Source organism: Sceloporus undulatus, chromosome 1 (genome assembly GCF_019175285.1).
Source record: "Sceloporus undulatus isolate JIND9_A2432 ecotype Alabama chromosome 1, SceUnd_v1.1, whole genome shotgun sequence".
Taxonomy (NCBI): Eukaryota; Metazoa; Chordata; class Lepidosauria; order Squamata; family Phrynosomatidae; genus Sceloporus; species Sceloporus undulatus.
In genome coordinates, this window is record NC_056522.1 from 56133673 (window position 1) to 56156861 (window position 23189).

Consider the following 23189-nt stretch of genomic DNA (forward strand, 5'->3'; position numbering starts at 1 on the left):
CCCAAGGATGTTTTGTAACACTTCCAAAATCGTCAGATTGACATTTTTCTAGCCAGTAAATGAGAGTGATCCTCTACTCATGGAAGAGTCTAGATTTTAAAAGGCAACAATTTACCTTTTAAATAGGTTTCATGGCCTCCCTTTACTGCTGAACACCAAAAGATACCAATTTCTGAGAACCAACTGTGGGATTCTGGCCACAGTGTGGCCCTGTTCTTTCCCATTTGCCTTCCTCCACCACCTGCCATAGTTCTCCTCATAGCCATTGTTTGGTTGTAACAGGGATTGATTTATGGAGGGGAGAAATCCCATCCTACTTTTCATGATGGCTCCCTTAGTGACCACTTTTAGGTTTCTGGTGAGAGGAATCTGAATATAGAAAGTTCCTCCAAAAAAGGAACTTTTGAAAGTTATTTCAAATGTTACTTTAGAAAGTTTCTTCAAAGGTAACATTGAGAAATTACTTCAAAAATAATTTTTTCCATTACTCATTGCAGAGTTTAAAAATAATTCATTCCTGTTCATTGTTATGATGATGGAGCAACTTAACCTGTTGCATTGTTTGTTGCAGAGCTTGTGCATTTTCTGTTACTTTTTCAAGCTGGAGGGGAACCCCATAGGAGTGATTAGAGAAGGCTTTTAAACTTCATGTCAAAACATATATTAAAATGTCCTTAAAAGTAACTTTTAAAAGCAACTAGAATTGGATATTTATTGCATCAAGAAAAATGATTTTGTTACATTGCTTATGTTAATGTTATTTGTAACTTGTTTCTTAAAAGTTCTAGTGGTTCGTGATTTTCCTTACATGCAGATGGATAGGAAGTAAAGGTGGGGAGTGTGGATTTGATTGAAGCCCACCTTTAGTTTATACTACTCTTTTTCCATACAATTCAAACACTGGGTTTTAAGAGTCAGCCTTAATGCCTACCTTGAAAGTGTACAACCAGCCAAACATGTCTATCCATTCCATATGTTCATGAAAAGCTTTGTGGTGGAGAGAAAACCCTGAAATGCAAGGAGAAGTTGGACTACTGAGCCTGACACTTGAACTCGGAGCTCTCATCTCTGGGTTTAGCTGCTGGAATGACACACACACACACACACACACACACACACACACAGAGAGAGAGAGAGAGAGAGAGAGAGAGAGAGAGAGAGAGAGAGAGAGAGAGTGATTATGGCTTTGGCTGGTAATGGCTTAGATGCAATTGTTTTGGTCTGAGGGAAATAAAACATTCTCTCTTTTCATTTCTCACACATACAGCCAGACATCACATCATCAGCTGGCTATGAAGCCCAGATGAGACAGAGTAAAATTGGTTTCATTTAAGATGATCTGCTAAAATCTTGATATGTGACATGTAGGATTTACATTCACAAACAAGAGGTCCTGGGGTTCAAGTCTCTTTTTCAGCTATCTAAAAATGAAAACTGGGGAGAAGAAGAAGACAAAATCTAGCAACATCTTTAAGCTTTGTTATTGCATTGTTTATTTCAGCATGAACTTTTCTGGATATCTCCTCTCCTACATTTGCTATTTTTCTTTTTGTACTCTGACAAACTAACATGGGTATCTCTTTGAAAACTTTTGCTATCTATTATTATTATCATTATTATTATCTGTATCCCGCTCTTTCCCAAAACAGGGACTCAGAGCGGCTTCACAACATTAAAAAACAGGGCAATTAAAACATAGAAAAAATTAAATTAAAAAGGAATTAAATTATTACAACATTAAAATAGTTATTAAAAGAATAAAACACATTTTTAAAAGATAAAACTATATATATTAAAACAAATCACATTTTTAAAATGATACAACATCCCAGCCTGTCCTTACTGTATAACAATTCCTAAAATGCCTGTGTGAATAGGTAGGTCTTCACCTGCCGGCGGAAGGCCATCAAGGAGGGAGCCATTTCTGATCTCCCTGGGCAGGGAGTTCCAGAGTCTAGGGGCAGCCACCGAGAAGGCCCTCTCTTGCATCCTCACTAACTGTGCTTATGATGGTGTTGGGATGGAGAGAAGGGCCTCTCCAGAGAATCTTAGAGTCCAGGCCGGTTCATACAAGGAGATATGTTTTGTTTTTGTTGTATGCTATTGTTATATTTGTTGTATGTTTTTAAAGGAACTTGTAATAAAATGTTTTAAAAAAGTAATGGCTATAGTGACTTCTGGAGAAGTAGAAATAAAAAGTTACTTTAAAAATTATAAGAATTATGGCATTTAGGAGCACTGGAACTTCAGGTGGCCCTTTGTATTGGTGAACTGCAGATATGACTGCTTGCATCCCATATTATGCAGTGGCATGCACACAGATGTGTTGATCTGCCTGCTTATACATTGCCACCATTGACCATCCATGTTTTTTGCAATCTACAATATAATGGCAATTACTTTTTTAAAAGTACATTTCTGAGCTCTGAATATAGAACTCCTCATTTTATCTTACTTATTTTCTGGTTGTTCTTTCACATCTGTAGATGGGATATTAAAAAAGGTGAGCAAAGCTTAGAACACCTTTTAAAATCTTCTCTCTCTCTTTTTTCACAGCCATGTTTTGGACTGAGCAAAAAGAAATGGGAAATCACTCTGACTATCTGCAAATGAAGACAGAGACTTGCAGAAATATGTTGTTTTCCATTCCCTGTATTGCAGAGTGCTGATATGGCATGGTGCAAATGTGGGTATTTGCCTGCATGTGAAATCTTTTGCCTCCTTCAGAATACCAGATCTATATATCTCACTCAGGTGCAATGGAAACTCTAGAGTCCTGCAGGTACCTGTCATCAACTTTCTTTCTGCTGAATAGATACTTTTTACTTTAAAAGGAATGCCCTCGTATGTATGTTCATGAAATAGAAAACCCTCACATGACCCAAGGTAACCTAAAATGGCTGCAAGGTTTTTGTTTCACAGATATATTCATTAAATGATTAAGATATTTTAGAAATTGCTAGAATTAAGGCAGGAAAGGCTATTCAAAAATATTTGGAAAATGGTTAAAAAAAAAACCTTGTTGGGAATCACTTATGAGGGGAATCCTGGGCCACTGAAAATCTTCCCAGTTTGAAACATGTTTGGTGCAAAGCTCACATGTGAGATTTTGCATGTGCAGAAAACAGCATTTTCTGTACAGATATATTGTTAGAATCACTCACTGGTTCTTTCAAGAATGAAATTAAAAAAGAATGACATCCCTAGCTGGAATAGATCAGCAGAATCATTCTTCAGCCCAGTGCTTTTCAAGTTACTTTGTATGGGTGACCAACAATTGTATTTTCCCAATGTGCCACGATCTGGTACTATATTTGTACCCATTGCCATGACTGTTTTGATCTTTCTTGGAAACTCTCTGCAGACCAGCAGACAATGGTGTGAGACCTCTTCTCAGGGGCAATGCTAGGGAGCAGGTGGTAACAGCAGCTTCACAATCATCACTTTCTGTTGGAAGAAAGAGCTGTGTGTAATACATAGCCTTTCCTGTGTCTAAGTTAGCCCTCTACCTAGAGTGGAGGAGGCTGCCCCATTACCAGTTCTGAAGTACAACTCAATTCTCAGTCTAGCTCACTTCTGTATGAGGAATATGAATGGGCTAGGTGTTTTCTTCTTTGCTTCAAGTAGCAAAGTATTATGGTCTGGGACTGGAGTAAGGCATCCTGGTGCTCACTTATTTATGAAGACTGTAATTCTATATTCAGTTACCTGGGAGTAAGTCCAGTTGAATTCAGTTAAAGTTAGTTGGATATAGTCGTGTCTAAGATCATACTTCACAGCCCCATTATTTCTAAGAAATCTATTAGAGCAGAATCTGCTCTGTTTTTTTTCCATGTTGTTGTAATGCTTACCCACTCAAAATTGTAACTATTTCTGCTACACAGAGAACAAAACTTACAAATTCTCCCAACCTGAGCAGAAGACTCTGTTTTAAGACTGACATCTCCCATTCTTCCTTCTACTTTGATTAATGAATGGCAAGGTATAAGAAGTAGCATAAACTACAGGTTAGATCAGTTGAAAGCGTTCTACAGTGCCTTTGGTGCAAGCTGAACCTCAGGCTTCTCAGCCAAAACAGGGCCCTTCTGACCTCAACAAAATTCCAAGTTAATACGATTTACCTTTGCTTTCCTTTCTTTTTTTTTTTTACTTCTAAATTTGAACTAACCGAAAGCTCTGTTGTGGCACACTGCAAAACAGCAGTCAGCTTACTAGCAAGCTAGCTATTATGCTTAGATCAGAATGTAAACAACAACAATGGTCTTAACCTGCTTTCATTCCTCCATGCATTGCAGTAGGAAGGAATATGGGGAGGACTGTGGCCATGTAGCTATGGAAAAGTGAAGCTAAAGTTAAGGAATACTGGCCACTGTGCAGCCCTATATGGGCCTGCCCAACCTCTAAGCTCATTAGAGGAGGCTTTTTTGTTCAGCCCAACTGCCTTATTAGGCATTTTTGGCAAAAAGGTCTTCCTGGTGGCTGGTCCCAGGTTTTGAATCTCTCCTTCTATGGAGGCTAGCATAACTCCTTCCTTGCTATCCTTCTGCCAGTAAGTGAAAACGTTCCAGCAAGCTTTCAAAAACTCGTTTCAACTGGCTTTTAAAAATTGTGTTATTTTGTTGCTGTTTTATTTTGCCTTTTAATGATTTTCATATGGTTTTAATTCTATGGATTGTTGAATTGGTTTTTAAAATAGTTTTTATATAACTTCACTGATGTTTTTGTATATTTTAAAATCTGTTCCAGTTTTAATCTTCTATAAACCACCTTGAGCCTCAATATTGAGAAAAAGGTGAGATACAGATCACTACTACTACTGCTACTGGCTGCCACCTTCCCCCTCCTTCCTACAAGTGAAGTAAAAGTTTATCCTGCTTCTTTTTGGATGGCTCAGCATCTCCCAAATCTGACCATTTGCCCCCCTGTTAAAGCTCAACCCACTTCCCCTTCCAGACTGAAACACAGCCAACCAGAAGAGATGATATGCTGACATGAACAGCTGGTGGATTGTATAGGTAAATATTTACTCAGTGGGCCAGAAAGTGAGGACAAGGCTCTTTTGATACTGAAATCCTTACCCAGAATGGATATATCATACTATTTGTTATCAGGTGTTAAACTCTTAAGGTGGGGTGGTAAATTCCAGTGCATTCAGAGGCCACTTTTCTGCCCCTGTCCTGGGGGAAGATAGCCAGAGATGCCAAGCATAAAAGCAAAAGGAAACATTATGGTCAGAAATGGATTTCTGATTTTGAAAAATTGGTATTGTTACCATATGTAATCTATTTAAAAGGTGAATTGCCCCCTCCCCATGGGAGTATAATGGTCTGAATGTTGTAATAGGACTCTGAGAGACCAGGGTTCAAATTCATGCTTGGTGATGAAAACTACTGGAAAATTTGGGGCAAGTCAAAATATCTCAAAGCAAAGCAATGGTAAATTCCCTGTGTCCAAATTTTGCTGTGAAACCCCATGATAGGTTCACCTTAGGGTTGCCATAAGTCAGAAATAACTGGAAGGCACACAGCAAACATAGGCTTCTCAGAAGGGCAATTCCCCCTAACCTAAGGCTTTGAAACATCAACAGTCATCAATCAAATATGTGGTTTACTTGCAAAGTTAAAACATACATTGTTGGTTGCTTAATACTAAGGCTCAGCTTGCAAAAGGAAAAGAAAAGAATGAGCAAGGGGCTTAGGTGTGATTGGCAGACACTGGGGGAAGGGAGTTCCCAGCAATGGCTAAATGTTAAGAGCCCCAGAACTCAAAGTTTTGGAAGGGCAGGAAGAAAAGAGAAAAAGGCAGGATTTCCAGTAGGAAAGGCCAGATCATTTGAGTCAAGAAAGAGAAAGTTCACCCCTCCCCCTTAAACTGAGTTGCAAGTTCAGAATTCTCTTTGTCAAGCAACTCTCATTCTCTCTCTCTCTCTCTCAGTCCGTTCCCTGAAGCAGTTTCCTTTCTTTATGGTACAAGTACGTATAAATGTGATGATCTTTCTGCTCTGTGATTGGCCCAATGGCTTGTCAGCATGACACACCTCCTGGATAGAGGCCACCACGCCACCCTTTCTCCTGCCGTCCTCCCTTGCAAAAACTATGCCTTGTAACAAGTGGGCGTAATTACATCAGTTACTCACTAGAGTACAGACCTGCTTTACATTTTGGCCTCTGAGAACCTGGAAAGCTTTATGAGATGGTTAAGAGAAGGCTGTGTTTCAGAAGATCAAATCATGCTGAGAATTTACCTTTCAAAACATCATTTTCTCACTGTAGGGATGAATCCCACTCATATGCAATTGTAAAGCTATTCTCAGGTGCTTTCTGCACCGGCATTTGGGACGTCCGGAGGACGTCCCATTTTAAAAAAGGGGCGTCTCTTTTAGACGCCCCTGGGCCTAGCACGGACTCCGTCCATACAAGATGGCGCCGGCCCTTCTACATGGCCGGCGCCATCTTTGCGTATCGGACGCTGAGCGTCCGTACGCGTCATGTCGCTTGTGACGTAGCGAGTGAGCCCCTGGCGCCTCGCTACGTCGCAAACGCGACGGAAAAAGAAGCTCCATTTTGGAGCTTCTTTTTCGGTCCGCACGGGAGTCGGGCCGTGTGAAGGCTCTGACTCCCCCGCGGACCTACTGGTGGCGGCGGCAGAGCGCCGCAAAGCGGAGGTATGTACCCCGCCTCAGTCATTTTAGTGGCCAAGGTCATTTCAGATTTTAGGTCATTACAAAGGACTTGCCATAAAAGGAAGTAACCTTTGAAAAACTGGGATTTGCTTCAATTTCAAGCAGTACATATTTTTCAGAAGCACCGAAGTTCAAGAAAGCATTAGGTCAGTTAAAAAGAAAACAAAACTCACACATCACTCAAGTAAAGTTGTTTTCATGTCGTTGCGTATAAAGTTATTTTCATATACAGTATTGTTTAACATTAAAGAAACCCCACATTTTTGAGAAGTGGGCTCCTGGGCACTTTGGCATTTTTATAGAATCATAGAATCATAGAGTTGGAAGAGACCACAAGGGCTATCCAGTCCAACCCCCTGCCATGCAGGAACTCTCAGTCAAAGCATCCCCGACAGATGGCCATCCAGCCTCTGCTTAAAGACCTCCAAAGAAGGAGACTGCACTACACTCCAAGGAAGTGCATTCCACTGTCGAACAGCCCTTACTGTCAGTGTTTCAGTATGTTTCAGTAGTCCCTGTAGCCCCAAAAAGTCCTGGCATATAAAAGTTCCCTATCTTTGCTTTAAAGGTGCCTCACACACAAAAAAACAAGTTTCCTCCTCCAGAACGGTTCACACTGAGATTTGTCTCTACACCTGGAGATGTACAGCAGTTCCCATAGACTTTGGCCAACAGAGCCTTGAGACCTGGCAACTGTAGGCAGACAATCTCTTAGACATCTCCCCCCTTATCAAGTGAAAAAAAAATGCAATAATATCAAATTAATGTGACAATGTCAAATGACTAACAATTGCTACCCTTTCATGATACTTCAAATCTACTGATCAACAAAGCAGCCTTACTCTGTCTTTGCTGTTGTTGCTGTGTGCCTTCAAATCATTTCTGATTATGGTTACCCTAAGGCAAACCTATAATGGGGTTTGTTTGGCCAGATTGTTCAGAGGTTTGCCATTGCCTTCTCCCAAGGCTGAGAGAACATGATTTGCCTAAAGTCACCCAGTGAGTTTCATGGCTGAGCTGGGAATCAAACCCTGGGCTCCAGAGTTGTAGTTCACCACTACATAATACTGGCACTATGTAGCTCATGTTGCCTAATGGTATTTATATTTAATTATAAATGTAAATATTTTTAGCCCACCCTGTATTGTGGAATCTCAGAGTGATATATAATTAACATTAGTTTAAACCAATTTAGAATTTAAAACCACTTAAAACAATTGTGTGCTTCCACAAATATATTGCCCCCACTGATGTGAGAAACAAAAGAGGACCAACATATATATAGAGAGGCACTCCTTGAGATTTTGAACTTCTAAGCCATTTAGAGCTTTGAAGTTCACCAGGAGCATTTTGAATGCAAACCAGAAGTATATTGGTGGCCAGTGCAATTCCTTTAAGAGTTATGTTACTGTACTCTAGCTAGCAATCTCACTGCTGTGATTTGCATCAGGCAGGAAAGGTACCTCATACAGGTCGATAGGTTGCTGCCTCAGAAGACCATGCTTTAACTAGCCTATGTTCCAACTATGTCCTGGCTTGAATCCCACTTTGGGAGAAAGGCTGGAGTGCAATAAATAAATAATGAATATAAATATGGACTAGTTATTTTTATTGTGCATAAACTGGGAGCTAATGCAGGCTGAATAGCAATGGGGTAATAAGAGCCATATGTTTTATTTTACAGAGGACAATCCTCGATTTGAATGTCGTACAGAGTACACTCTTTTGTTTGAAGGCATCTTCAACAGGATGGGCTGTCATTTCAAATCTACCACCTGAGGGCTTGATCCAATTGCTAGGAGCAGCAAGAGTAGATCCTTTGTATCTACTCTATGTAACTGCATTGCAGAATTGTTTCGGTGGGTTCCCTTTAATTGGGACTAGCATCTGGATTAAGCAGGAGCTGCTGGTGGCTTTCATGTCAGTGGGATGATGAATCTGCTCTCAGTTCTCAGCCATTTTGTATGCTGAACCTATTTGGAGGATTGTGTCCAGAACCTTGGATAACTCATTATGTTTGGACTAAAGTAAAGAACAGATCAATTGCTCACTGGCACCAGGCTTCCCATACACCATTAACTTTCAGTCCTGATTTTTCAAGAGCAAAACTGAATCCAAGAACCGCCTTGGGCTCTATGCCAATTTTTCAGAAAGAGTGAAAGCCTTACCCCCCACCCCCCCCAAAGTTGCATACTTAATCAGGGACCTGCTTTCTTTAATATCTCCTCCATCTTGTGTGGGTTTACTTTGTTAGATTACATCCAGCCCATTAGCAATCCTAGACACTGATTCAGAATCTTAATTGACTCCATGGCTTTAGGTAGCTGAAAAGGTATATTTATGTATGCACGTGTTTATCTATATTTAGATCAATATTAAAACCGAATCCAGTGTGTTTTTTCTGCTGATGTTACTATCCCCTCAGCAGAGTCTAACTTCAGAGTGTTCTTGCAGGCCCCCCAAGATGTATGCCCACACATGTGCATGTGAGATGATTTTCAGTAGTCCCTCCACTCCCACCCACAATAACCCTCCAAAAGAGACTTCCAAGAAGAGATTTCTTGCATGAGAGATGTTTAGGACATTTTATTTTGTACCATTGTTTCAGGGGTAGTATCAGAGCACCAGCATATTGTTGGTTACAGTAGATGACACTTACTGTAATGGCAATGCAGTAGGCCAGGTAGCTAAATTTTTATAAATAGATATAGATATTTAAAAATATAATGCTAGAGTCAGCAGGTAGCTTAAATGAATAGATTCCAGGGTCCAAAATTCTCTGAAATGAAGTGTGAATATTATTAAGTATCCATAAGATACTACATAACAGGTCAACAATTTTCTTGCAGGCGAGATTCCTTGCTGGAGAGATTTTACTATCCTGCAAGAGGTTTGGCACTTGGAATGCTATCATACAGGCTTAGGAGCCTGTAAGGCAGAGTGGGAGTCATGTGGACCTCAGGAGGCTCTTGCGTCTTATACAGTTGTAGTACTATGATTCCTCTGACTGCTATGGCAACATGTTACGGGATCCTAGGATTTGTAGTTTAGAGGGGTGTTTAGAATTTATAAGCAGAGTGCTATAGTGCCTCATCAAATTATGAACCCCAGGATTTTAGGGGATGCAACTATCCCAGCTAAAGAGGAAACATAATGCTTTAACTGTGTAGTGTGAAAAGGCCCTGGATGTTGCTGGAGAGCATCACCCACCATTTCTTACTACTTATGCATCCCAGCCCACCTGACTTGGATTGCTGGGACCTGCAGTCCAATAACATCTGGAGAGCCACATGAACCTCACATCTGCTGAAAAGTGAAGATGGAAAGGAATTAATAAAAATAACCTCCTCACTGCTTTCCCCATCAGAGTGGTGTGAGGTATTCATCTTGAGCAGCAGAGCTGTGTAATGTATATGGGGAGTAGTAGCAGCCCTGGGTTTCCTTTATTGGACGATTGAATGGCAAATTCTACAAATCTGCTGTTTAATTCCTATTGGGGTGGCCTGTGGGAGTAGTGATTCCACATTCATTTTTATGGTCTTTCTTCCTATAGCTGCTCCAAGTTGTACAGGAGGTCTCCTGATACTTGGCTCTGTCCTGGCAGAAGTTTGTTACTAAGATTACTCCCACACAGCCCATGCAGCTGTAAAACTGAAAATGGATTTGTTGCCCTCTGTGGCAAGGGATCCAGTAGCTGCCTCTGCCTTCAGTACTAAGCTGTTGACTTCAAGTGGATGTCCTCCTATCACCAGTGTTGAAAATGATGTTGTTCAACTCAAGCCCTGCTGATGGATCTCCAATAGTAACTGGCTGGCCACTAAATGCACACACTGATAGACTAGAGAGGTATTTGTTCTGACCCAGACAGACTTTTCTTATGATTTTTCCTTAAGAAAGATGTTTCACAGCCATGCTAGTTGGGATCAGTGGTGGCTTGTGGCTATCATGTCGTTGGGGTGGTGAATCCACTCCAGGTTTCAACTCTAACTTTAAAAGAGTTAACCAAGGAGTCATTTTGGAAATATGGCCCACCACTTTGAAAAGTTTCTTTTAGACTACAACCCAAGTGGATTCACTGCTCTGCTAACATGGAAATCTCTAACTTCCATGGGCTGGGATGTATAGGTGTAATGGAGTGGGTGTTAGCTTGATTTTCACTTCACACCGCAAAATGTCTGCTCACAGTAATCAGATCACAGCAGCTTTCTGTGATCTAAATCCTATTGGTTAGTGACAAAAACAGTAGATAAACTGAATCAATTGTTGAATGGCAAGTCAACACATAGGTAAATCATATTGATTCAATAGGTTTACTCTATATGAGCTAAAAAGAGGGGTCAGACCAGTGTTTGTAGGTTGGGGCGGAAACTATTGCCACAAAGATGGCTCCCTGGCATACGTGCACTGAATGTGTTTATGGAGCCTGAACAAGGGCTATATCGAAACTTTTGCAATGCTGCACTTTTATCATAACTTTCCTTACTACAGTATAAACCAACAGTTAAAAGAGTTGAGGGGCTAAAGGTTTAGAGACACTCATTTTAATTTAACCTTGTACAACTTTATAATAAATATTTTATAATAAATGTAGGTTTCATAAGATGTCTTTAATTTAGACTTCATTTTCAAATAAATCAAGATTGTATAACCTGTTTTTAATTTAAACATCTATTGTTTTAGAATAAGGATTCTATAATACAGACAGATTTTATAAACTGATTTTAATTTAAAGTTCTATTGTTTTGCAGTAAAGGAATAGATCCTATAACAAATTTAGGTATTAAAGATTGGTCTTTTAACTTTAAGCTTCTTCTGCTTTATTATACTAAACAATTATATATATATATATATATGTATGTATGTATGTATGTATGTATATATTGAAAAAAAATCTAAATTTCCTAAATCCTTAATCTAAATCATGTTAACTCTTGCTCTGTACGAGGAAGATATAAGATATGGCCCATAAACAAACCTGTATTTCATTATCACACCTGGCTTTCCTTCTTCCAATCTCACCCAGGGTGGCCTGGTGCAACAAAAGGACAGGGCTCCTACACAACCTTTATTGGCAGGAGGAAGAAGAGGAAGAGTCGAGAGGAGGAAGAGATGGGAGGAAGAGAAAGAAAAAGAGGCAGGCGGAAGAAGCGGAGGTGGGAGGAGAAAGAGGTGGGAAGAGGAAGAGGAAGAAGAAGAGGTGGGAGATAGAGGAAGTGGCAGCGCTCCACTAGTCCCTGCCGCCCCACTCCTGTGAGAGCCAGGAGGGAGGGAGGAAGACAGAAAAGAAGGCAGGCAGGCAGGCAGGACGGATGAGTCCCATTGTCCCCAATGGTGATGTGGTTGTGTGATAGCAGATTTAAGCATCCACAGATTTAGGTATCCATGCGGGGTGTGTGTGTGTGATCCGGAATGGATTCCCGGCAGATACCGAGGACTGACTGGAAATGCCAGTCCAGGTCACCTTAAGAGCCAGTAGCTGGATCAGGTGAAGGAGGTCTGTTCAGCTTCAGTAAGGATGATGACATTTCCATTCCACTGCCATCAGCATATGAGGCTGGGACAATGAGAAGCAGGGCCTCTGTCACAGGTCCTTCTTGGAGGCTTGTTCACTGGCGGGAGAGGGGGAGGAAATGTTACTCTCTTTGCATCTGATGGGAAGGTGAACAGAGCTCTCTTAAGGTGGGTTGGGGGTGGTCAGGACAGGAGGTGATACTTAAGTACACAGCCGTTACTTACTATGCAGACATAACTAAGTAGCCAATATAGAATATCAACAACCATTTTCTTTCCATCTATTATTGTTTTAGTAAAATGAGGACACAATGGCTTAGCAGTTAAGACACTGACTCTGACAATCACAAGGTTAGCAGTTCAAGACCCAAGTGCTGCATGACAGAATGAGCTCCCACCACTGGTCACAGCTTCTGACAACCTAGCAGTTCAAAAGCATGTAAAAGTGCAAGGAGATAAATAGGTACCACTTTGGTGGGTAGGTAACAGCGTTCCATGTATCTCGGCATTTAGTTATGTTGGCCACATAACCACTGCCTTCCACAGTCAGTCACCACTAGACAATCTTATCAAAGGCAAAACATTTACCTTTTGAAAAATGATCTTAATTGTTTTTAAATCTTTACTGTAAAGTTTTAAACTGATTTTACCTGTGAGTCACCTTGGGTCTGTTTCCAGGATAAAGCTGGCATATAAATGAAATAAATAAATAAATAAATATTGAATATGTAGTATTATTGAAGATGAAGATACCAATTTCTGATAAATTCTTAAACCCCCCCAAATGAAAATTCTGAACCATTTTTAGTGGCCATATTGAATAGGTATAGTTACTTCTAGCATGGAGAAGACCATGTTGTACCTTCCTGCTGTATATGTGTTAAGGATAAAGAGCCTTTCGGAATAAAAGAAGTGGCATCCTTAACTCAGAATTAGCATGGCTGAATATACAAAACATCAAGAGTTAAACATTCAAATTCTAGGACACATTGAATGAATTACTCAGTTTTCAGTCCTCACACATTTAAATCCCATTAGATTTACTATCAGGTAATCTGGTATAGGACTACAGTTGCTTGCAAATCCTTCTCATCCAGCCTGCTGGGTTACCCTGCATACACCCTGATCACATGATTCAAGATTTTAATTAATCCTTAACCAGCCAAGCAATAAAATTCCCTTCCCTGGGACTGAAATGCAATAACAATAATGATTTGGTAATGCTTTTAAATAAAAGATAATTGACTTTGAGTCTGGCCCAGTCCAAACACCACAAGAAGAGGTGCACCACACAAACTAGTTCTTTCTGTTTAGTCACAAGCTTGAATGGCTTGGCATTTCTTGCAAGCTGACTCTCCTTCCTTTTCTGTGGTTTGCTGCTTTCTACCTTACGTAAGTCTCCCAGCAACACTACTGACCTATTTTGTCTCAGAGGCTTGAGAACTTGACTTATGCACCCTCAGCTCCTCAGATGCCGTAGTCATTTCATAGGGGCTCGCTTTCCTGCCTGGTTTCAGAAGTCTGCATAACTTATATCTGAGGAAAAGTTAAACAAATATATTTCAGGTTTTTCAGTGACCTCCCAATAGTCAGCCTTCCATTTTGGAGTGTATGTCTGTCTGATTAGGGGATGTATTAAACATAGGAGTGGGCTGGGGGGGCGGACTGGGTTAATAATGAAAATACACAGTGTTCTTCACAGACATTTTGTCTAACTGCCTTATCTGACTCTTAAGGTCATACAGATTGCACTTTAAGGAGGAGGGGGAACAATTAAGTTAGCTAATACTGTAAAATATTTTATCAGCATTATTCATGAAATATGTCATTCCACTTTTCATTCTTTGGCCTAATGTTTCCTTTTGTACTCAGAGATGTGATCATAATCTTTTCCTTATTTCCTCCTGTCTAAAGAATCAGTCAAATCTGGTTAATGGTTTATTCTTGCCATGGATACCCAGCCAGAAAAATCTTGATGGTTTAGGGTGCAGGATGGAACTCTTCCCCCCCCCCCCTCCATCGTTTTAGAAGACTGAAATCAATGGGGCAGCCTGAATACGTAATGGAAAGGGGCAGGTTATTCTTTAACCAGAAATGTACCATTTCCCCATTATACACATAAACTAAAGCCTCCTGTCAAAAGTGGTGGTATTTATTCCCCAATGATAATCAGGGCTGGGCCAGTTCATCCCATTTTTAAAATGTCCCAGGTTCTCTCTCCTCCCCTTTCTTCTTTTTCCTAGCTTATTCAGTTCCTGCAAACTGATTTCAAAGTGTCATAGTAGTTTACACACCATTAACTCACCAGGTTAAAAGAACAGGAAGGGCAGAATCTTGCCTTTTCCAGTAGGCTTAGGCAAAAGCAAATTGCTGCAATCTGTCCTAGCTTGTGTGTTCTCCATCCTTAAGAAATTTTTGCTTTTGTGATGACACTTTCATGTTGCTTGGCCACATGTGTCATGGTTTTTATCCAAGGCATTTATTTCAAGGCATGTTGGTGAGGCAAAGGATAAGATGATGCCTTTCTCCATTTTTCATACCAAAGTGAAAAGGCATTGCAATTACATCTTCAACATGGAAAGGGAACAGAATCCAAGGCAGCAGGCTAGCATTGTGGATGAAGGACAAGTACAAATGGCCTCAAAGCGTTGTTCTCCAAGAAAGGGAAAAGGCCAGAGGACTTGGGAGAAATGGCTGGGAGCTGTCTTTCCTTCTGCCTCCAAGACCTAATGTCTGAGCAGTCTCCACTGATTTTCCTTCTGTGCTAGTTGAAACTCCACATCACTTTTTTTCAGTTCATTACAGCTGGTTTAGGCAAATGGGGTGACCGCCAGTTGTTTTGCCCTGTAGCTCTTTTACGTTTGATTATTACGATGGTGCTGGAAGCAAAGAGGCATCAGAGCTTGCATTTAGTAATTAGGGATAGAGAGACCTCTTAAGTACATGTCTGCCTTTTTGGTTTTCAACTCACTGTTTCTTGATCAACGTGTTCAAGCCTTTCCCAGCTTCTTGGCTGCCAACAAAGATAATATCCCCTTCTTGCAAGTGTTAGTCATAACATCCACAAGGCTTCTACCTTAGGATGGCCTATATCCACACATAAGAGCCATCTTTTAGGGGGTCTTCTACTAAAATATAGGTAATCTTCTTTTGTGTATTTCTTTTCCTATCACAGATGGATTTTCTGTAAGAATAAACATATATTTTACTTTTTAACCTTATGAAACCATCTTGTTTTCTATTCTGTTTTCTGCCACAAGCTCATATACTGCACTAGTTATCCTGCACTCTGTTTAATATAAATACCAAATATTCCTACAGATAGGACTTGTAATCCAAAACATCAGGAGCCTGTGTTAATGTTAGTGTGAATGTTAGTTGATGATCCATTATTTTAGTGAATTAATAGTAATGTTATTGTTTTAACATTTGTATTTTATATGGAATTTTTTTATTGCTGTAATCCCACCTAAATCCACAGGGAGAGGTGGGAAATATAAATAAAAATTATCATTATTAAAATTATTATTGAGTACCGTTTCCCTATATCAGAGGTATATTTTTCTTATAGTGGTATGGATAGGGGAAAAACAGCCTGCTTGCTTGCTTGCTTGCTTGCTTGCTCGCTTGCTCGCTCCCTCCCTCCCTCCCAGTCCCCCATGGACCCTGGACAATTTACAGCAGACAAAAACATTTAAAATATTTAAAACATTACACATAAAAAGATACAAAAGATCATCCCCACACAATGTTTTATATAATTAACTTTAAAAAACATAGTTCCAGTGTTAAGCAGTGGCAAACAGTGACATTTATGCAGAGATGGAAACAGCTGCAAGGAAGCAGTTGAAACTGATTTAAAGTTATCCCAAATGCCCTATGCTTCGGAAGATGCAAGAATAAAATCCCATGAAGGAATTATGTGGCAATTGTCCTGTTTTTCTTCTTCCAGGCACAGAGTTTAGTGTTGTAAGAATGAAGAGAATCTACTAATCCAGCTGTGAAACTATGAAGCAAATGACAGGCAAATACCATTCATAAAATTTGTGATTGTACATGTTTTTTTAAAGAATGAATTGTCAATAACTTCTTAAATACAGTTAAATACAGTATGAGAGTCGGGTGTGGCATAGTGGTTTGAGTGATGGACTACAACTCTGGAGACCAGGGTTCAATTCCTGGTTGGCCATGAAACCCATTTGGTGATCTTGGGTAAGTCACATGCTCTCAGCCTCAGGGAAGGCAATCACAAACCTCTACTGAACAAATCTTGCAAAGAAAACCCCATGATAGGTTTGTCTTAGATTTCCATAGGGCAAACATGGTGTCAAATACAGAAGACACACATGCAGTTGAACTCAGAAAAGTGTCCCCCAAATCACTCCAGCAGAAAGTGAGCCACATCATACATTTGACAGAAATGAGATATTAAGAAATTATCTCATACCAGAAATTATCTCTACCAGTTGCCTTTGGGAAGCCCGCTGGTAGGACACAAGTGCAGCAGTACTGTCCTGTACACATTCCCCAGCAACGGTTATACAAAAACATACATCTACCATAGCTAGTAGTCAGTGATAAGTATTGTCAAAGCTATTTTATGACCATAATTACGATTGAAAAGCCACATATAGTAATCTCCTATGTACTTTCCCTACACTATGCACAATTTTATATACATGGATTATGTCTCGCCTTACTTTCCTTTTAAATAAAATAAGCAGGCCGAAACAGTGGCAGCTAGTGACTTTCAAATCATTGGACTCTGGTCTACCCGGAGTTTTAGTTGGAACTTTAAAGAAATTATCCAAAGTGCTGACTGACATGTAGGCCATCAACCACTGCTTGCACTAAATGCTGTAACCTTTCTGCATAGCAGGGTTACCACAACCCTTTGATCCTTTTGACCTCAACCCCCTTTTTACATGGAAAGCTCAATAGTATCCTCCATTTCCATTCTAATCTTTGCTATATCTGAACCTGCCCTGGTTTATGTTACTTCTTGATTTTCTTTCTTGAGGATTGTAGATATTATCTGGCTCCTTTCCATAACTGGAATTTGTGGCATGACCTTTCTTCCCTCTGTCCCAGTGCCAGAGTCCTCTAGGGCGCCTTTATCACACAGAAGGGCCACCTATTATAACTTTAAGTATGTGTGCAAATTTACCCAGCCAGGTATGTTGGCATCCTTACCTGGCAATTTCTTCTCTTTGGAGAAGTGAGGGCACCTCTTAGCCTCCTTTTGGCTGCCAGAGGCCCTCTTGACATCAAAGAAATATGTTAGCACTAGGAAAGTAGGACAGTGACCAATGTGTCTTATTTTCCAGCTCTTAGGAGTGCATGCTCAATGCACTTACCTGTGTCCCAGTACATACTATAACTGAATTCAGGACCACTTTTACATTAAATGGTTTCATAAGGATCTACATTTCTTGTAATGGCTTATAACAGATATTGTGTTTTGTCAGTATGCAAAATTTAACAGTGCAATCCTTGGCACATCTACTCAGAATTAATTCCGGTTGAGTGAACTATGTATTACTTCCAGGTAAATGGGTAAAGAATTGAAAAATTAGCCTTATAAAATATGAACCACTAATGTCCCTAGATCCTTCTTGGTACTACTGGCTGTTGTCTATTTTGATTATTATAAACCAGTGAAAATGTATCTGGTTTATTAAAGACAGGATTTTTTCTCACACATTTATTTTGCAGACTGTTTCATAATCATATGAGTCCCCACACCAGTATACAACACAGGAATGAATACAGAAATGCAGGTCTTCTGGACAGGAGTATGCCCAATAGTCAAAAAAAGCAGACTTCCTTTTTTTTTTTTTAACTTAGGCTATATTCCTGGATTATTCACCAGTATTTAAGAATTAGTGATGCAAACAGCTGAACCTAGGAACAGGATGCTTTGAAAAGTATTGTGTCTGGGGTACAGTAATATGAAAATTTCCTTTTTCTGCTGGGGGCCAGAACTGTCAGAAAGCAGAGTGAGATACCTGCAAAATCTGTTTTTCAGATGGCAGCTACTGCAGGGCAGGGAGCCATGTCAAGAGGTTGGGAGACAGAATTGTATATGCCATGTGCAACCCTACCCCTATTGCCTTTTCTTCATTGAAAGAGCAGAGGTAAATACTTCCAGTAGTTGTAAGAACACCTAATGCTTGTCCCACTGAGGGAACTACGATCTTGTCTTTTGCTTCAGGCAGCAAAGTGCCTTGTGTCTGGTACTTCATACGTGCTGCTTGGTCCACATATGAAACCTGTTGTTGTTGTGTACCTTTAAGTAATTTCTGTCCAATGCTGAACCTATCATGAGGTTTTCTGGGGCTGAGTGAGTCTCTATGGTTGAGCAGGGAATCAAAACTTGGTCTCCAGAATTATAGTCCAATGCTTAAACCACTGCACCATACTAGTGCTCATATGATAATTTCCAAGAAGGCCAGCGGCAATGAACCTATTTTTGTGAATCTCCTGTGTAATTTTGTCATTATTTCTTTGAATTTAAGCCTGAAAATTGTTTATGCTTTTAAAAGACGGCATTTATATATTTGGCTGGCTGGTGACCTTCATATGGTTACACCAAGCCTCATTACAAATCTTTTTACAAGATTGCTACTTTCTACCATGGGAGAAGCCATGTTCTCCAGGAGGAAAGCCCAGGATCTCTTTTAATGTAGAAATGACACTAAGTGATTGTGATGATGGCAGCTGGGCAAGTGCAACTTTCAGACTGGGTCTGTTCCTATGAACGGGACTGTCAGTGTTTACCAGCTCATGTGAATTTGACAGCCAGGTTTGATTATGTCAAGGGACTTGGATCAAAATGAAAAACAGGAGTTTCCATAACCACTATATATTCACATAAATTATACATACAACATACAAAGCCCTTTTGAGGTCAGAGACAGGAATGTGTGCAGGGCCCCTGATTCAGTTCAGAATCTGATTCAGTGATTCAGATCTGAGTGTAATTCAGTCTAGACTGATCTGAATCTGACCCATCTGGACCTGAAGCCTGAACTGAGATTCAGATATCCATTTTATTAGAGCCATTGACTTGCAATGGGAAACCAAAATGACTATACATTTTTGGTTTTTCCCCACACATCTGTATACAATTTGGAAAAGTAGATCCTAAAAAGAGGATTAAGCCAGCCAAATTTCAAACAGACAGTATCAGGGTTTGTGTGTCTCTGTGCCTCTGCTAGACATTTGATATTTGCAGATTTTTAGAAAACAAAATATTGTTAAAAGCTTTTGGCTGTTAATTCTTGGCAGTTCATAGCTGGTTTTGTCCCATTGGTCCTTCTAGTATTTCCTGGATGTAATGGGACAATTTTCACCATGAGGGACAGGGACAAAAATTGGGGAAGGACAGATGATACAATTAACAATTTGTTTTTCACATCACTCAAAACCAGCTGCTTATGGTGGACTCTTCTTTTTATCTAATAGTAGGGCCAGTCGGGCTATACAGCTGAGTTATGCAGGCCAAAGAGAAGGCTGCATAATCCCACTGCATATCCTCATCTCAGAAGCATAATTACATAATGGTGCTATATGGGGGGAGAACAAGTGATTTCTTAAGCAGAGGATAGGATGAGGAAAATGTGAAATTTTGTAGAGGCCAATAAAGTTTTCAGAGATTTCTATGGCTACATGAAAAACCTTTTCTCTTCCTTTCCCTAATTTTGGCTTGTTGCACATGCCACAGCTGGAGCATGGAATCCACTTTAAAGTATTCCACACAATGCCTATCATTGAATGATGAGCCATTCAGTTTGACGTAGCTGACCATGTAAATTGGGACAATTTTCTCCATATTACTGCTGCCCTCGAATAAAAAGCTCTTTGTAATGTTGTGGAGAGTTCTGCTTAATGATGATGACCTACTGTGTGTAAGAAGGCTCACAATGGGGTAACACTTGTTATGAAAAGTGACCTCCACATGGTGGTTGCTAATATTTACCAGTGAAAACATTTATTCTTATGGCACAATTGAAGGTAACTCAGTTTGGTTCCCAATAAACAACTGGGCAGAAGCCCACTAGAACCCTCCATGTAAGTTGGTCTATGTGTCAAAAGGAAGAATTGGATCTAAAGCAGTTTTCAAGATTTTGCCACAGTAAGTAAAATCACAGAACCCAAGAGGTAAAGATAGCACTATGTAGATACAAATAGATCTGAATCCCAAGGGATTAGATTACCAGGAGTCAGGAGCAGATTTAGCCCCCCAAAATATTTCTTAGCACACTTTTCCATCTCCATTCAAGTTAGCAGCTGGCACTGTATTTGAGGATAACAATGGATTAGAGGGAAAACTCTATTCCTGTTCCAGAGTGCCATTTCTCACTGGAGATTATTAGATGGGGGGCGGGGGGAGGAAGGACAGAAGTGAAGCAGATTGGTCTCTTCCTTATCCCATCCTTATTATGTGAAAAACTATCATACTCGTTGTGCTTATCCTGTCATTATCCCATCAATGAAGAGAAATTGTCTTGTTAGTTTTGAATAGCAGAAACTTCCATTAATGAAAAATGACAAGACAATTCCGCTTCACTGACAGGATAATGGTGGGATAACTGTGACGTCATCTGATAGTCTTTCACACAATTGCAGACAATTTCACTTCACTGACAGGATAATGACCAGATAAACATGGCATCATCTGATATTTTTTGCACGATTGTGCAATAAAGATGCGAAAAGGAAGTCCTTTTTCCCATCTATAATCTCCACTGACATGATTCCTGCAGGAGACTTTAGCACACAGAAAGCAATATTCAGACCTCCTTTCCCTCTCCTACACATACCTTGAACACTGATTAAAATACTGACTGTGTGTGCATCAGCCCTGAATCTCAACCCCCCATCCTTTGTTCATCATCTAATTAAATCATCATGTGTTCTGAATTCATTGCATGGTGTTACATGATCCCCTTTGCATACTGATATTCCAGAATAACACAACTATGCCTTTCAATTCATTGCAAACATCCTTGAGAAATCCATGCATCCCAAATTATTACAATTTTATGAATTTGGGCCACATGGAATAATCAATAAATCAGGCTGTCTTTACTTGCAACTCTATGCACTGCCCTGGATCTTAAGGTGAAGTTTTCTGTAGTCAGGATGTACCCATATAGAAGCTACACACACACACACATGCACGCACACACGCACAAATAATTATTTTCATTTATGTTTTTGTTCACAGACATGCAAAGAACCCCCCCCCCTGAAAAAACCTCAGGAGACATAATACAGAAGGGTAAAAATGAAAATTTGGGATAATGTCCATTATGCCCAGTTGCTCATGCAAACAGTTCCTTTTCCAAATGTATGCCACATCTGTTAGTTGGCTTGTTCTCCATCATCTTATCTTTTTACATGTGTATGACATTGCACCAGAGACAGCTTCTGTGTGTAATGAAACCTTTGGACAGCTTTTATAGCTGTTAAGCTGTCTCAGATGCAGTATCCAACTATCATTCTGATGTGGATAACAGTTATGTGCTATTTAGTGCAGCTGAGCAAGGATTTAATGTGATGGCTCAGAACAAGCATCAAAATTATGTTTAAACCCCTCCTCCTGCCCTCCTGCTCAGCAGGCATTTATCTGGGGGGAAGACATCAATAGTAACACCAAGGGAATCAAATCAGTGAATGAATGAATGAATGAATGAACAGCAAAGCCACAACCCAGGAAATCTCATGGTTCCCGAGTCAAAATTAAATAAGAGTAACAGCAGGAGGTAGAGGAAGCCAAGGCATAACATCATTAGGAAGAAGAAATCTAACTACTTTCCAGATGCTTTGGAACTTTATATAACCCAATTTAACCCTGAGTGCCAAAGCTGGAGATGATTGTTAGCCACCATTTCTTTATATAAATAGATTCTTAAGGAAAATTCTAGCTACCCTTGCCATTTTTACAAGGTTTCTTTACTGTGGTTTATATCAAGAAGGCCGACTTCCATGGCCTTGTTTTTCCCCCCCCACTGGTAATGGAGCTCATTTCTAACTGACTGTTCAGCAGTTAGAATCCAATAGGCAAGAGACCCAGTTGTAGAGAATCTGAGTACAACTGCTTCCCTCTTTAGCTCCCCAATCAACTCTTTTCCAGTCACTCCAAAGTCTTGATAACCCTTCAAACACATAACCCACTGATCATCTTGCCCATAGAAATAGTTTTTTCTCTCTCTTATCTCCTACCTGAACTCCTGAATCACTGGCAACATGAACAATGACTCAGGTGACCAAAGAGCCAGCTCTAAAACTCTTGGACCTTTTTCATTATCTAAAGTGGTCATGTGTTCTGCTTTACAGAGGACAGTCATTTATTTGAAGATGTCTGTTGTTTGAAAGTCTATCCAATCCAGGTGCAGCTTCAAGATAAAGAATTATCAGAAGGTAAACCAGGGGCCTTGAAGTCATCAAACAACAGTTACCACCTAAGCAAACACACAAGTCCTAGTCTTCCCCTCTGTGGTAAGGTATAGTTAAATTATGGTAATAATTGCATAAATGAATGCAAAGGAGTAAATGGATGTTTTATTCATACTTCTGCTATTATTTATCTTTTTTTGGGGGGAGGGGTTATAATTTTGAACTGAAACCCTATTTTCTATCTCACCCTGTTTCTGAAATTCCCAGGGATAGCTGGCAGGCTAATACTAGAGATAGAAAACCCTTTCACATTGCACAGTTATTATACAAAAGTTAGAAAGTAATTAAATAACAGTGTTATTTTTAAAAAATGGCTAAAACAGTTAAAATATAAAAACTGATAAAACATACAAATATGGAAAGCGCAACACTTCACATACATTTTGTTGTTGTTGCTGTGTACTTTCATGTTGTTCCTGATTTATGGCAACCCTAAAGCAAATCTATCACAGGGGTTCCTTGGCAACATTTGTTCAGAGGGATTTTGTCTTTGCTGTCCTTTGAGGCTATGACTTGACCAAGGTCACCCAAT